The sequence below is a fragment of the Lissotriton vulgaris genome, chromosome 4_2 (assembly GCF_964263255.1).
Source record: "Lissotriton vulgaris chromosome 4_2, aLisVul1.2, whole genome shotgun sequence".
NCBI lineage: Eukaryota > Metazoa > Chordata > Amphibia > Caudata > Salamandridae > Lissotriton > Lissotriton vulgaris.
This window is the reverse complement of record NC_141692.1, coordinates 14,859,353-14,873,847: the sequence shown is the minus strand read 5'-3', so window position 1 is coordinate 14,873,847 and position 14,495 is coordinate 14,859,353. Positions and strand designations below refer to the sequence as shown.

At 43.1% G+C, this 14,495-nt stretch overlaps 1 pseudogene; it reads right to left on the bottom strand.

Annotated features, from left to right (window-relative positions):
* Positions 1 to 14,163, bottom strand: part of LOC147718137 (uncharacterized) — a 55,531-nt pseudogene extending 41,368 nt beyond the window's left edge.
* Positions 14,164 to 14,495: the final 332 nt, after the last annotated feature.

The window sequence follows — 14,495 nt, the reverse complement described above, 5'->3', positions numbered from 1 at the left end:
AATTCTGTACTGCAAAAGTTTTGCAACATGCATTATGGTGTCTGTAGTCCAAAACTAGACAATATGAATTGTCTGGCTTGGAGACAGGAAACAAAGGATTGTTCATTTGAGAGGTGCATGTTTCAATCACCCCCTGGTATTCAAGTTGATCTAAAATCTCCCTGACTTGATTTTTAGCTTCTTGCTTAATGGGATACTGCCTTTGTGCAGTTGGCTTACTTTTTAACTGGATTTTGTGGGGAGGTGAGTCCTCATCCCATCCTACATGATTTTTATATAATGCCGGTGCCTGGGCTACTGCCCATTTCCTTGCATAAGTATATTTTTTGTGAATCGGAATATGATTCGAGAAGGCAGGCATAATCATTTCTTCGCCACGAGGGCACTCCCTGACAAACTCTGGGGGCCAATCTTTTTCAGCTAACAGAATATCATAGCCTTTTGAGAGTTTATCCCAAAATAGACCCTTTATTTTCCTAGTCTTATCACCCTCTATACGCAATGTTATTTCGTATATCTTATGGGGCTCGCTAAGTCTGGTGTCGGCAGTTTCAACCTGAATGTATTCATTCGTGCCACTGTCTCCAGATGACTCATCAAGATCTTGCGGGCTATACTGATTTCTGCTGCACTGTCTAACATTGTCTGTGCCCACTCCCCGTTTTTCAACTGTCTCCTCAGTATTCTCGGCATGGTTGATTACTCTAATACTTGCTAGCTTCTTTTTTGGAAATTGAGATTTTTTACTCTGAGCAGGTTCCTTGTCTTTGGACTTGGCGTGCTCTCCTGGGTCTGACCGTCCTCTTCTTTCCGATTTCTGCGAAAAAGATCGAGAGGGACGTGTATCAATACTTTGATATCTATCAGGTTTTTTTCAAATTATCCCTATTTCTAAGGTTATATCTTTTCTCAGAGGGCTCCCTCTGGGGAGACTGGTGTTCTCAAGTCGGAGTTCTTTCCCTCCGTTGAGGAGACCTTCCTCTGGACTGGAAAACGTTTTCCTTGGGAGTGGATTGTTTATTTCCATCCCAGCTCTTTTTAGGAGTGTTTGAATTATTTATAATAAATAATTTTTCAGGATTTTCGAGCAGTTGGGGCTTTACTGGTTTCCCACCCAAGCTGTCTCTACCTAGTTCTTCATAGCATTTTTCTATGATTCTGGCAAGCTCAATTGATTGATCTGTTATATCTGTTTCCCTCAACTTCTGGCGGATCGCCACAGATGCTGCTTCTCCCTTTATATTGGCTAATAATATAGCAGAGACCTGCTTAAAGTCTTTCAGTAATTTCATACCTAGAGTTAAAGCAGGTTCAGGACCGTATTCATTTGAATTTCCCTTAATACATCTGGTATTACCGCCATAGACGGAACACCATGTGTTTTTGTGTAGATGGAAGCAAAGACTGCACCCCAAGTGTCACAGTCCTCCACGTGTGGTGCGATTCCCATAGGAAGGCAGATGGTAAAGATTCTGTGTTTCTCAACATAGGTAGTATCCGGAAATACTGCCTCTATTTGAGTGATTTTTTGCGCAAACCAGAAAGGAATTTGTTCCCGTTTTACGGGTGTTTTACCAAGACATGACTGTATGTTCTGTGGTGTAATTTTATTTGTGTTCCCCTGATGAGGGGTCAGCTGTGGTACATTAACAGCTGGTTGGACTGTTGCAGTCCGCATTACATATTGGACTAATTGCCTATGTATTTTAATTAATGTTTTTAGCTGTACTAACAGCTCTTCTTTTGACATTTTTTCAATGTCCGGATGTGGTGTGTAGCTGGCTAGAACCGGCCACGTTGCTCTAGGTCTACTTAGTGGACCGAGCCTGGTAATATGATCATTGTGTTTTAGGGCGCCTTTAAACCAAAGTAAATGTTCTTGGTATTTTAATGGGATTTCAGTCTCCTCGAAAGGAGCGTACTCATCCGGTGGTTTCTCTATTTTGTAATAGTGAAACTCTTTTGTTCTAGCGTTTGCCGCTGGAAAGTTTATCCATGAATAGAATACCTCTGTCTGCCGATATTCATGTGCCTCTATCACGAAAATCACTGTACCACCTTGTGGTGTCAGTCCGTTTTCTATAAGTTTTAAAGTTATAGATTTTCTTAAATTGACCAAGATGATTATTGTATCCGGTTCAGTAGTCCCGTCGGGACCCTGCTGAGTCGCATCTGCTGCGACATCAGTTCCGTTGTTTTCTACTGACATTTTATAAATGCAGGTTTTGCAGAGCAGGTCTCCAAGGAGACAAAGATTAGGTGCACAATATTTTGGAACACTGTATCCTTCAACGTTGAATAAACCAGAGCTTTACATAGGAATCTCTTCCTACTGAGTTCGGGCGGATTTTAACCTTTCACCCACTCCAGACGTCTATTGGAGTATTTACGGGAGAAAGGGGTCTGTGTGAAAAAATGCACGACTGAGTTACTCTAATGTCTTGCGTTAGTTTATCGCCTTACCAAATGTTTGGGCGCCATGTAGTGTAGTTCCTATTTTCCCAATAGGCCCTGCGCATTGGAATAACATAAACAGTAGTATCGACGTAGAAGTGCGGATCTTCCAGGCCTCCACTGACTATGCTAAACTTAATTGGGTTTGTTACCAACTAGCTCAGAGGTCACTGGAAACTTTCTTGACTGAATAGGAAGTGATCAGCTTCCCTGGTACAGACAAGAAGGAATTCAGTTTTCCAACAACCGTGCAACATGACAACTTTGCTCCACAGATAAGAGTCAATCTCTAGAGTCGTGTGAACAATAGACAGTTATTTTACTCAGTCAGTTGTAGTGCAAATTAATTTCACAATATGTAGAGAATAGAGAGATGGGCGTTTTCAATAAAGGGTAACATTTATTGAACAGTCTTTCTTCTCGTACAAGAGAAATGAATTGCCACAATTGCAAGACTTGTTATTATAAAAAGTACTCTCAGCGTGTCGAGGAGGAGGAGGAGGGGCAGCGTCCGCGGGCAGCTTGCAACAATAATGGTTCTAAACAGGTGACCTGTTACCAAGTAGCTTGCTCCTACCTTTTCAACACCAGTCTCCAATTATTCTATCATGATCCCTGTCCCTGACATACATAAACATGTCCTCATGCACGGCAAAGTTATTCTGTATAAGGGCCACCACTTTTCCATCCATGGCCAACAGCCAGCTATGCATGATCGCTCTTGGTGAATGTTTCATAACAACATTGATTCTATCAAAAACATATAGATTCTAGAAAAAACCCTGGAGAGACCAGTTTAGTATAAAATATCCTCACTCCCCTTTACAATTTAGAGGAGAATTCCTTCCAAGCTGAGACGGAGTTCTGCATTCGGAATCTTTGACATGCAGCGGTTTGACATCCCTGGCGGGCTGTCATTCTCAACAAAGAGACTGTTTCCTTTATTCTAGACCATCAGGTGAGGGGGCTGTTTCATACCTAGGGGGTTCTTGGTTCAGATACACAGAGCTATACACATATACACCTACACATCCAGGTTAGGATAGGCATAAATAGTCAAGTTATTTAGGGCGTATGCAAGTGCTTCTCTTTTTATATGAACCACTTCTGTTCATCTTATTAGCACTATGGTAGAAATGTATTTACTATTTACAATATTGGTACCAGCAATCTCTTTTGTATGCTTCTATCTCCTGAATGTTGCAGCCCATATGTTTTACACAAGGCTGTTGCTGGACCAATACATTCTTTTGCAATGTCCTAATCGCCATGCTGTTTATTTTCTGAGAGAAAGCAGGCATGAGTGTCTGAGAAAAACATACTGTAATGTTTTCCACGATCACCGAGGAATCAGGGTTGTCATGTTCAGTGGTTCTCAGAAACTACCTACACCACTGTAGTGTACAGGGGGGTGGTAGTGGCGCTGTAGTTGGTCTAATCGGTGACATATCCTATGGGGGTTTCTGGTAGAGTTTGGGACACCAAGCCCTCAGTTTAGGTCATTCAATAATCCGCCTGCTCTGGGGGATTTGTCATAACTACACAACAGTACACTTGGATTTGTCCCGCACGGACCGTGTAGGGCTTAAAAAGCATTTAAAAAATATTTTTGCAGTGGCTCACGCAGGGTCCCGCAGTAAGAAAAAAAAAGAATCTCTGGCTCCTGTGCTTCACTTCTGTTTAGCCCCTGAGTGGGCCAGATACATGGGAATAAACAAAGGAGGGGGCATAAGGGCTGCCCCACCATCAGCTTTTTGGTGCCTCAGGGACCACCATCTCCTTAGGGCTTTATTTTATATTTGAAAAGGGGATGTTTGGACCCCCTCATGGGCTGTGTTCAAGCCCCAGAGTCCACCTCCTACTTAGAGCTAAAAAAAAAGTAATAGGGGGGCACGTGAACCAGGCCGGGTCCCAGGAAGCACCTCCTCCCTGGGCCTATAATATAATTAAAACTAGGAGGGTGCCACAAAGCCCCCCTCTAGGAGCACACATGGCCCAGAGGACCATCTCCTGTTATGTCCAAGGGTGCTCACCCTCAGAACATAGCTATTGGCTCTGGCTTGGAGGGATATTTGACAGCTCCCACCAATTAAGATCACAAACCTTACTTTTAGCAAGCGATAGCTGGGAAAATGCCCTTGCTTGCTGGAAGCAGAAGTTTTGTGTGTCCCCTCCTTTGTCAAGCAGGCAGGGAAACAGATCAAAGGATTGTTCTCACAGACAGAGAGCTGCATGTTTAGCAGCTCCCATTCTAGAAAGGAATGCCGGCTCCAGCACACATAGAAAGAGCTAACACCAGTAATGGATGTTTGTATGCAGAAAGGTTTCCCTTCCTGTAAATAAACAATCATTAGATAATGACAATTTACTACTTCTTTGTGTGCTGCATTCTGCAGGACACATAGAAGTAACACATCATCATTATGGATTCTTTGTGTTCAAGAAATGACACCTTCCTGCACATAAACAATAATTCCCTGAAACTGAGGCACCATCCCACTATGGTGCAAGAGGGCCTGCATTGGCACAGGGCAGCTAATTTTAGTGCCAGCACGAAGGATAACACAGGGGTGCATTGTATTGTTGTAAATATAAAGCATCCCTGAAATTTGGAAATTTGGCGCAGCTCTGCACTCCATCATTTTCTGGTAAATATTCCACGTATGTTTCCTGCACATTCCCACTGTTCCAGATGTCAGAGCCACAGATTATACACACACTGCACATTTTTTTTGTTTGAGATGTCAGAGTTACAGACTGCACATAGCGTGCACATTCCCTCAGTTACAGTTGTCGGAGCCACAGACTACTGGTACCTTGCACATCCCCTCTGGTGCACGTCAAAGTTAAATTCTTTACATACCTTGGACATCCCCTCCATTGCAGAAGTCAGATTCACAGCACGTTCTGCTGATGTGTAAAGAATTTACTGAGTTTTTGGCTGAGAACACCTCACTGCAGACTGCTATTTGGCAGGGATTCAGACAGTGCTTGAATGCAGTTAGAATAACATTGCTCTCTGTTGGCAAAGATGAATATTTTGATTTAGCATAAAGCAGATCTCAGCATTATTTCCAGAGCAGACATCATTATCTAGAAGGCGAAACAGGTGTACCCAGAACAAACAAGGGCTCAGCGAATCAAGAAATCTTTATATCAATGTTTTTTTCTAAAGTGCCAATTTTAAGTACGGAGAAACCTTTAGAAAATTTCATGATTGGGGTGTCATACTTCTCCAATCTCACCATGATGCTTTCTCAATTGCATTCTGTCACTGATGCCCTTTTACACTTTATTTGCATATATATATATATATATATTAGGTGTATTTATAAACCACACTATCCCACCAAGGGTATCCTGGCATTTAGCAGGCTACCCCTGCCCATTGTAAATTGGTTAATTAAAAAAAACAGGTCTTTAGCTTCTTGCAGAATTCAAGAAGGGAGGGAATGCTCTGATATGGAGTGGGAGGTTGTTCCACTCCATATGAGTGATGTAAGAGAAAGCGCATCTTCCTGATCTGGTTCTGTGTGTATGTGTGAGATGTGTGAATAAGATTCAAGTGGAGGTGTCTGACTGGTTAGTGGAAAGAAATGTGACTATTCAGGTAAATGTTTACTACGTTGTGTAGTCCCTTGAATGTGTGGGTGAAGAGTTTTAAATTAGCACAGCTGTGTATCTGGAACCAGGGAAGCTCCCTGTGGGGCAGTGGGATGTGAGTTACATGTGGTAGGTTGAGGATGAGTCTGGCTGCTGAGTTTTGTATTGATTCTCGACTTCTAGTGAGTTGTCTGGTGATCTAGCATCAAGGGTGTTCCTGCTGGTGACCAGGACATAAGTAACAGTTTCTGTAGTGTTGCATCACAGCAATTTGAGGATCTTCCTCAGCATTTTCAGGGTGTGGAAGCAAGCTGCGGTGACAGCACTGACTTGTGCCATCATGTCCACTCTGCTGTCAATAATCATTCCAAGCTTTCTGGCATGGGTGTTAGGTGTGGGTCCCAGCCCAGATGGGACCAATTGGAGTTCCATGGGGAGGTGTTTTTGCTGAACATCACTACTTCTGTCTTGTCAGTGTTGAGTCTGAGGCAAATGTCTTTCATCCAGTTAGCCACTTTGGTCATCTAGGCAGCAAAAATGTGTTTTGTGTTGTGGATCTTGTCCAAGAGGTAGAGTGTGAGCTGAATGGCACCTGCATTGGAGAGGATGTTGATGTTGTGTGAGTAGATGATGTTGGACAGAGGGATCATGTAGGCATTGAAGAGGGAGCAGCTGATCAATCAAACAAGTCATTTGGCATATGAGTCTGCAAGATTCCAAAGAGTATGATGGCAGGCTGACAGCTTGAGTTCTATCAGTAAAGAAGGAGCAGATCCAGCAGATCCATACAGATCCGGTGTAGGTGCCTAATGAGGAATGGAGTGTGAGACTGTGACTACTCCTGCAGATAGATCCAAGAAGATGAAGGCTGCCACGTCTCCTCTGTCAAGGATCATCTGTGTCTTTCCTTTGGAGGCCATGAGTGCTGTTTTGGTGCCGTAGTTGGACGTTAACTTGGATTGCGTTGCACCAAGGAGAGGGTCAATCAGGCATTGGTTGATTAATTTTTCCAAGATTATTTCCGGGTTTGGTAAGAGGGAGAAGGTTCTGTAGTTGGAACCCATGGCTGGGTCAGTTGATGACTTCTTGTGGTTGCATGTTTTCAGGTGTCTGGGTGTTGAGGAAATCATTTAGACTGGGTGTTAGTTCTTTTCTGATCAGTAGGACTCCTTTGGTAAAGGCATTTTGGGTGCAAGGGTTGGATGATGCCCGTGAGTGGATGGTTGCAGTGATTACAACAGTGCTGATGGTAGGCCACAAGGTCGGGATTCGTTTTTTAGTCATGATGGGAAGTTGAGTTGCAATGCTGACAAGGCCCGTTTTAAGGTTAAGCTTACTGTATATGGAGGTGATTATGTTACAGAAGAATTTGGGGCGCTTGCTGAATATGTCATGTGAGGGGTTATGTTGTTGGGGTAGCAGATAGTGCAGTGAAATCTTTGATTATATTGAACATTTCCTTGCTGCAGTTTCATCGGACTGTGATCCTGCATGCACCAACTGGCCTGTGGTCAGACTCTTGCTGTTGGGTTTTGCATGATGGGAGCCAGTGTGTCTGCACATGTAGAACATCAGGCGTTGAAGTTCTTGGTGGCTTTCATAATGTTGCTGATAAGCTCACACAAGTGAAGAGAGGGCGGAAGCCCACTCCTCTCCTGTGATGTATTTTGTTTTATAAAAGGGGGTGGTGATGGACGGAGCATCTGAATCAATCAAACACTCACACCCAGTCAAAAGATCTGGGTTTAATCCATCACTGTTCTTTAGCCCACTCTGCCACCCCAGTTCAGACATGGCTATATGCAAATCAGTCTGACTTTGTGCCTCATGGGAACAGTCCAGCCCGAACTGCCAAGCCATGTCTTCCCTGGACCGGAAACAAGCTTCCAAGGACCGGTTTCTGGCATTCCAGCCGTCTTCAGCCCGGCTTACTTGAATCCAGTGGCAAAGTGAGCAAGGGACTCACGTCTGAGCATACCCTGCCACACTTATGGCGGCCAAAAGCGGTACAAAATGGGGTGGTGATGGACGGAGCATCTGAATCAATTAAACACTCACACCCAGTCAAAAGATCTGGGTTTAATCCATCACCGTTCTTTAGCCCACTCTGCCACCCCAGTTCAGACATGGCTATATGCAAATCAGTCTGACCCTGTGCCTCATGGGAACAGTCCAGCCCGAACTGCCAAGCCATGTCTTCCCTGGACCGGAAACAAGCTTCCGAGGACCGGTTTCTGGCATTCCAGCCGTCTTCAGCTTGCCAGCTGTTATGTTGCTGATTAAGTAGAAAATTGTGTCCAATAAGTATCCAGCGGTGTGAATGAGTTCTGTAACTTGCTAAGTAAGGCCAGGTTTCTGAGGTTTCCAAAAAGGGTAAAAGATTCTGTTTCAGTGTGGTATTACATCTACCATAATGTCACTTTCCCTTTGCTTCTTTTCTCTAATAAAGGCGTTGTACATTATCACTTTGAAAACTTGCAAGCTAGAGTACTGGGGTTAGCAGGTTGAGAAATTTATACTAGACATCACCTATTAGTCAATCACAAGTTGGTGCCAGGTGAACATAATAGAAGTGGCCTTCTGAAGGTCAGCTGACAAGCTTGCAGCCAACCTTTAAATGGCTAGATATTGGTGATGAAATTATAATGTTACAGATAAGTGGCACATGACACTCACTGTGTTGTTCTCTAGGCCTGCAACACAGTGAGTGACATCAGGAGAACATTGCTTGAAGTTACCCGAGCAGCTACTGTCATGGACAGCGAAACAATGCTCACAAATTAGGCAATCTGCAGAAAAAAGAAACACAATATGGAGTTCTGTATATATTTGTATTTTTCATTTCAACCGAGCAACACAAATGTAAAAAAAGGACAAGCCTAGTTTTAGCCTCAGAGTATTCACAATGTTTTGTTTAAGGACTGAGGAGAAGTAAAGTAAATTCTAGTGCTTAATGGTACACAATAATAAGACATGACCACAGGATTGGGATTATATGTGGTATAGAATTCCAGATTTTTGGAGAGCAGAGGAATACATTAACCTAAACACATCAAAGAGCATAGAGGAGAGACGAGGAGTAGAGACAAGCAACAACTGAGGCAGAATGAAGACACTTGGCAACAAGTGAAGACAGCATGCAGAATTGCTAACATTTGATGCAACGTAGAGCAACAATCAAAGTTGATATGCTGCTTTGCATCAAGGAGGGTGAGCAGAACATTACCCTAGCTACTAAGAGGCAGTAGTGTTTCTCTCTTCCCCTGCGTCCACTTCAGTTTCATCAGTGTTATGTTATTGTAATGCTTAGTGCACATATATCAATTGGGAAGACCTGGCACCTGTAAAGGGGGGATACTGGCCTGTCTAGTGTCTGGTGAAAGACAAATGTCTCCTTTTTCTGGAGCTGTGGCCCCTTATGTGGCGGAGGAGTTCTTTCCAGTTTTTGGGGCAAAGGTAGGAGAAGGCTTGTCCTCCAGCTTTGATCTGGCAGATGTGGGGCACGTGGGTGAAGAACAGAGTGACAGAGTAGAGGTATCTGGCTGGGAAGTTCAGCTAGATATGACTGTTGAGGTGTTAACGGGTGTGCTTAGTAAGGCGTGGGAAGGGGCTTTCCTCTCCTTTCAGACCTCTCTCTCAGATGACCAGGGTCTGTCATAGGGTGTGTGGAGGGACTGGCTTCTCTGTTGAGACCCAACGTACATATTTTAACAAATTCATCCTTCTTTACATGAAAACCATCGGCGTTTCTTTCCTTCTCCTATTGATGCCATATTTGATCATTGTGTCGGCACATTGTTTGTCCCATTTATAACGGGATATATAATCCTGAGGTATATGCAAAAAATAAAAGATAGTCATTATCTTAATATCTTCATGACTTTGCCTATGGTATTGTTCATATTGACGGTAGAAGCATGTGACATGGGCTGAGACCAATGAACAATATGGCTCACAAAATAACTGTGTGGGCTTGTTATATCGATGATATATTCATTGTCTTGCATGGTTCCCAAGCATAATAATAATACACTATATTGTATAGTTAATAAAAACCATTACAAAAATATGCAATACCTGAATGAAAGAAAAAAAAAAAATCTGAAAATGAACAATAAGCCACAAATATGCTGGTAATAAGTCATGAAATTTGTAAAAAGTTATTCTTTTAAAGAATGCCTTGATTGAATTATGGAAAACATCATGCTATGTATAAAGGTTTGTGTTTTCAATTTAGACTTTATCATGATTCCTCTCTTTTTCTCAAAATTAATTATGAATTGGACTGAACCGCAAATAAGTTGAGGATCCACAGAACACAATGTTTGTATGATTGCAGACCGACAGGTGCGTGCTCCAATTTCATTAAACTTCGCCTTTAGTCTTCTCCGGTGTTCAGAATTCATGGCGGGACAGATGCAGATTAGGTGAATTAGGTTTTGTTTTCTTGCTCCACATAATGCGCACCCTTTATTTTCTTGCATCCTCCATTTTGATTGATCATAATTTGTCGGGAGGTTACGCAGCCTTAATTTTAGGTATCTGTGTTTGATATACGCTGAGAAGGCAAGTTGTAGATATGCTGCCAGAGCCGGGTTTTTATATGATTGTATTGTCATCCAGGCGTGTTCGCGATGACTCAGGGATGTCTAATCGTTGAGTAACGAATGCCTGCTGGCCGCTTTTTTTACTGTTTGTTTGAACAACGTTACTGGGAGCCTGGTTTCCCAGAGTGGGCCCAATTCTGTTGTTTCTAGAGAGAGTTTTAAAAATTTGGCATACTGGGAATTCGAATTGTTGTTGTTTGCCTCCCAAATGGCGTGATAAATCTCTAGTTCCTGGTTCATCCAGACGTCGTGCAAAAATTTGACAAACTCGTATTGTTTTAGCAGAACTTGAGATTGCAGGCCAAATTCTAGTCGTACTTGCGCAGGTGATGCATCAATTGGCAAACCAAATACACGTTTATAGTTTCTTGTTTGTATTTTCTCTATTAGCTGCGCACTGTTCCCGTGATGTAATACGCTCCCGTAAGATATTTTTGGCAGTAATTTAGCTTTCATTCCGTTTAGGAGCGGGTTGAACATGGGACCTCTAAGTTTGGTTGCTAAGTTGTTCAAGGCGTGTTCCCAAGCAGAAATTGTTGATGATTTTAATGTAAGGAATGATGATCTTGTTTAAAAATGTTGAACAATTTTACCATTTAAAGATGGCACAACATTTTCTGTAAAGGGATAACTTTTGACCCTGAGTTTTTTATTCTGTTTTCAATCATCATGACTCTAATAATGTTTAAAAATGTTTGTAGCAGTGTGGCACACTGACATTGACAAAGGCTGGCATGGCCGAAATACGTTTTTCTGTTTGGGAGTGAGGTTCCGTGATTCTGAACCCGTTCAATAAAGGTCGTTGTATCGTGACGATTTTGGTATCAGCAAACCGCAAATGACGAGTGCAGTATGTACGAGCGTTTTCGTCATGTTCGATTGAAGGATTCACTGTGTATTCAGGGATATCGTTCCGAACCTTCGGGTTCCATTTTGTGTACGGCAGCCATTTTGTGGTTGCCCTCACATAGGCCGATGACTACGGCCGAGCGAGTCTTTGGGACACGTACACCTTTAGCTGACTTCTGTGTGACCTGAGCGAACTGACTCCATTGCCCGAAACTAACCTTGTTGAGCCAGTTCCTTGTTCGGCAGCTGGTCAAGATCGAGATCAAAGAGCTGGACATTGCTGAGTTTATGGTACACACATACACCCTTCTATTGTGCTTCTCATCTGTTTCTGTTCCTTCTTTTATGGCCTATTTATGGTTTGGGTTGAGGTCTTTTTATTATGGGTTTGTCCGGCCTGTCCGAGCAAGAATGTTGGGTTTTTCTTATAATTGATGATGGGCTGGACAACTGAAAGTGGGCTTGTCGTTATGCGAAACCTTTTGAAATGTCACAGTGTGATTGGACAGTTCGTAAGTAATTGATGCTCATCAGGAATGTGATTTTTGGCATAAAAGACGATGTCTCGCAATACTAAAGTTGTACAGTCTCTGACGAACCACCCGTGTCGTGCTTCGTAGACTTCTGTTCCTGGTTGCAGCCAAATAAATTTGATCCTTGACGTCACCGAGAAGTATCCTGTGTCTCTGTATTCTAAGACAGGTGAACCCGAAGACATTGGGCGTGCACCTGGCGCCGCTGGGTTCTAAAACCCGGTTCTTCAGAAGAAGAAATAAAGTACTCTAATCTTCTAGAGATGGCAGAATCTGTTTTCTCAGTGAGACTTCATGATAGGAAAGGAAATAGAAATGTGCAAGGAGGAACTGGTACACCAAGTACTTTGAAGATGTACGAAAAAGAAGTATGGAAATGATGGGAGTCAACTTCCCAACTAAGATACCTGGTGGTCAATCGCATATGAGGTGGTCTAAGGATCTACACAGCGCCCTCCTATGAGAATCAGACCCCAACCTCTTGTTAGCATTGGCAAATCATATGACAAAATCAGCTAAAGGAATGGTAGAAATACTTATAAAGTAGGCTACAAGTGATAGAAGCAAGCTCCCGGTACAAATTAAGTGCCTAGAGGACCTTATTACACAGGATTAAGCAAAAGAAATTGCTGAAAATTAAAAAAACAACAAATGAAGTCTCGCCTTGTTAAATTTGAAAAAACTATTTAGCAGCGCAAATATATTACATTTGCAAGATACCAATATGAATATTAGACAGGAAGCGTGAAATGTGGCACCATTTCCTCTGATTACCGTTACCCTGATTTCCGCTAAAGGTCAATGGATCTTTGTCACAGTTTATGACCAGAGAGCAGGTTTAAAGGGATTTATTTTCCAATCAAAATTTAAGAATCTCTGACTCTTTATTCAATAGTCAGGTATCAATCAGGTTACAGAATTAATAACAGAAAAATCAGGTTAGCACAAAGCATCATCATTTTCAAACAGTGTGTTCCATAAAGGAAATAATCACTATTCTAAGACAATGGAGCTCAAAAGATGTCAGACAAAACACCTTAAAAGTTCCAGAAGAAAGAGTGAGTTTGCATCAGCCAATCAATAATTAAAATTGCAGAATCTCGAATGAAGGGAAACAGAAAATAGAGCAAATAAGCCTTGGCAAAGCCAATTAGTCAAAGCACAAATAAGAATGGAACTAAAACTACATCTAATCTGCCTACATCTGCCTACATTCTGCTCTCCATCAAAGGTCTGCATCTGTAAATCACTTCTGCCCTTTCCTTCAATTCTGCGTCAGAGTCTGAAACTCCTTTGCAGCCTTGCATCTCTAAATCTCTGTCTGTCTGTCTCTCTCAAAGGGCTCCTAAAGTCTTCCTGCCTGTGTGCTGAAAAGCATCCTCTCTCCTCCCCTTCTCTCTCCTCTCTCTGCTCTCTGAAACTCCTAACTAGGAAGTCGTTTATCAAATAATAATGTTACAAAGCATGTGGCGTGACTTTTCTTCCTCCAACTGAAATCCAGCATTCTCCAAAACGATGCCTCCACCCATCTGCAGATTTCCTATGTCATCTCTCAGACACGCAAAGATCCTTCCCACGAGCGGAGGCCATGCCCCCTTTTTAGGCCACGTCCCCAAGTCGACTCCACCCCCCGTAGCGGTATAAACTATGTGCATATTCCGGTCGCGCAGCGGGCGAGTGCGGCGGGCGCGCAGTCTGCGCGCCAAAGGGGCGCCTAAGGCAAGCCCGTCTGCGCCCGTCCGTGACCAGACCGCGACCGGGGCTGGACACGCTGGCAGTGAGATTGCACATAAAGATAGAATTGTCTGGTCGCGGGAAAACCTATGGTCTCTAAATACCTTGGCCGACACCTGTGCTCACAGCACCGATCTTGGGTCCTCCATTCTGCCCTATACCTGCAGGACCTGTGGGCTACTATTAGGTACCCCGGTCGGTATAAGGGCTGTAGGGTCAATTAAATCCAAGCCACCGATCAGTAAAGACCTTAGTGCGGGACTTTTGAATTGTAGATCCCTTGCAAAGCATGCAGATGATATATGGCTGCTTTTGGAAGGGCACCAGTGGGATGTACTGTTTCTAACAGAAACTTGGCTCAACGATGATAACATGACCGCCATTGTACTGGCTATCCCCTCTGGGTATAAAATATGCTTCTCCAATCGGCTAGGTGATAAAAGAGGTGGGGGAGTGGCTGTCATATTCAAAGAACAGCTTACACTCACTTCCTCTGCCCCCACGTGCATTCAGGGTCCAGAGGGACTGCACTTTTGTTTTCAGGTGGGGTCTCAGCTATCCCTAGCGGGATTAGTTATTTACCGCCCTCCGGGGGGAAAGAGCCCAACCTGACTACTCTGACTACTCTGATGGACATCATCATCCAAAGTTCCCTCCTTCACCCTCAGTTTCTTGTCGTTGGGGACTTTAATATTCATATGGATAGGGTAGATTG